Below are 2,673 nucleotides of genomic sequence, written 5' to 3'. Positions count from 1 at the left end.
CTAATCATATAACTTTGGTTTCCCGATGTGTAAAATCAGGTTGCAAATATAGTAATTGCCCTTTTGCTAAGCTATTATTTGCCTGGGAAATTAGAGAAGATCCATGTTTATTTTGAGGGCTAGAAAGAGTATTTATGAATAATTAAGGTACAAATTATTATTTGGGCTTCCCTGGTGGCTTAGTGGTAAATAATTTTCCAGCCAATGCAGGAGACGCAGGAAACGCAGGTTTAGTCCCTGAGTTGGGAAGATCCCCTGGAGAAGGAAATGGCAACCCACTCTAGTATTCTTGCCTGGAAAGTCCCATGGAGAGAGGAGCCTTGTGTGCTACAGTCCATGGGATTGCAAAGAGTCGGACATGACTTAGCAACTAAACAACAGCAACGTACAAATATGTTCTGAAGAGAAAGCTGCGATATATTCACCTCCTGGCAGCTAATTATGGCCACTAGTTATTGAGAAGCTATCGTGGGCCATGTGCTTTACCTACGTTTTCATAGTTATTCATTGCTATAAGCATGTGCAGTTAGTGTTGCCTTTTTACCAACAAGAAATGTAAGGCTCAGAGACAGCAACTTGGCCAAAGTAACACTGCTAGTTAGTAGTATATCCTAGACAGATTCAGTTTGGTTGTACTAGAAAGCCAATATATTTTCAGTTTATTAGTACTATCATTTGTGCATAGCAAACTGCCTCTGAAACATGTCTGTGAACTTAAACTCATTGAATCTTATAAGTAGGAAAAAAAAACCCCTGTAATCCCAAGCATCCTGTATCCTGCATTGAACCTCCAATTAAAATAAATAAATTTAAATTAAAAAAAAAAAAACCTGTAATCCATCCAGTTCAATATCTTGGTTTACAGGTAAGAAAACTGAAGGCCAGAAAGGAGCAGTTATTAGCCAAAGATCAGACAGCTACTTAGTGGCAGAGCTGAGGCCAGAGCCCACCTCTTCAGACAATCTGCCCATTGCTCTTTCTCATTTGAGGCCTGAAGATAGGGCCTGATCCTAATCTGCCCAGGTGTGTCAGTGCGTACCGACAATGCCTCCTAATCTCACAGGGGTGTTGGAACAATGAAGTGCAGGAAAAGATTTGAGTGGGGTTTGGATGAAAAAAATTAGTGGCATGAGGTTTTCTTAGCATTTGCAAAAACATAAGATATAATTAAGGAAAGAGAGCTTACTTACACAACAGCCTTTTTTTTAGGAGCCTTTCAATTGGCCTCAGTTTCTCTCCAGGGAGAATGATTCTGTTTTATATGATGTATATCGCTTGTGTTGAATACCACACAATTGGACCATGAGTGGCTATTTATATGGATAGAAGTCCAAAAAGCTAAAAGCCTCAGTCCTTCCAGAGGAAAGACTTGAAGGAGATGAGTAAAATGCTGAAAAGTATCCTTGATAGAAATAGCAAGATGTTGTAGGTGAGTTTAGTGGCATTGTACATTTTGTTGAAATCCCTACATTTGGAGTAGAGAAGAGTGAACAATGGGGTGGGCTTTTTCAGAAAGAGCCACTGATTTGATCATATAGTAAAATTTGATCTATTTTAATATGTTTGCTTGAGGCCTAGAACTTGAAAAACTTCAGACAGAGAGATAAATTTTCCTTTGAGTAACTCCAAATTGCTTTTCACATTTTAATTTTATGTCCACAGAGGGAACACACAATAAATTTGGGTAAGAATGTAGTGGACAGGAATCAGAGTTGATGAATTCCAAGCTTACATAAACTAAGGTTTCCAATCCTGGGTGCTTTTCTTTCTCCCTGTTAGTAGACTTAGTAGAACAAGATAGATGTTCTGAGTCCTCCTAACTCCTGTCCCATTACTCAAGGATTTTGGAGACAAGGCAGTGCAATTGCTGTGTTGAAATAGAAGAGGATTTAGTAGGCTAGGCTGTGAGGGAGTTAGAGGAAGAACAGAGGAGGGAGCAGCGCATCAAGTACACGACTTGTGTTCATAGGAGATGTATAAATGGAAGAAGCACAGAATCTAGCTCCATGCAGTAACCACAGGCAACTACCACTCATTTTCCTGAAGACATGGCAGGAACTCAATGTTCACAGCCTTCTTGACCCTGAGAGTTTAATTACAGAGAAGGATCAGTTCAAATGTTTGTTGGTTTGTCTTAGCACTCATATTTGTATAGTGGTATTGACTTTTGAAAATGATGAAACTTGAGCACCTTTGCTGTGGATAGCCAGCACTTTGCATGCCTGTCTGACATTTTTCGATTACAGTCATGTTTTTACGTGGCTTGAGGTTATTTCACAGATATACTTCTTTTGGTTGTTTCTAGTGATTATATATCCATCCAGCTATTATATATTCATCCAGCCTATTAATATCAAATGGTGTTTTTAGCCATCCCTGAGTTATGGATCATTTGGAATCTTTCACGAAATGTCTTTTAACCATTCCCATCTTGCACCAAACCCCACTCACCTTTCAAGATCCATGTCCAATATTACCTCCTCCATACCTTTTTTTTCTCCAAGCCTACCCCACTTCACCCCCAAAGAATGACACTGGTTCTTTGCTGCTGTAGTTCTTTTTTTTTTTTAATATGGAACACTTCACGAATTTGCGTGTCATCCTTGCGCAGGGGCCATGCTAATCTTCTCTGTATCGTTCCAATTTTAGTATATGTGCTGCCGAAGCGAGCAC

At 39.4% G+C, this 2,673-nt stretch overlaps 1 non-coding gene across 1 annotated transcript; it reads right to left on the bottom strand.

Moving 5' to 3' along the window:
- Nucleotides 1-2,566: 2,566 nt before the first annotated feature.
- Nucleotides 2,567-2,673, bottom strand: LOC112445290 (U6 spliceosomal RNA). Its single transcript, XR_003033647.1, has one exon. It is a non-coding gene; the product is annotated as a U6 spliceosomal RNA (small nuclear RNA).

This window comes from Bos taurus, chromosome X (assembly GCF_002263795.3).
Source record: "Bos taurus isolate L1 Dominette 01449 registration number 42190680 breed Hereford chromosome X, ARS-UCD2.0, whole genome shotgun sequence".
Lineage (NCBI taxonomy): Eukaryota > Metazoa > Chordata > Mammalia > Artiodactyla > Bovidae > Bos > Bos taurus.
This window is presented reverse-complemented; position numbering and strand designations above follow the sequence as displayed.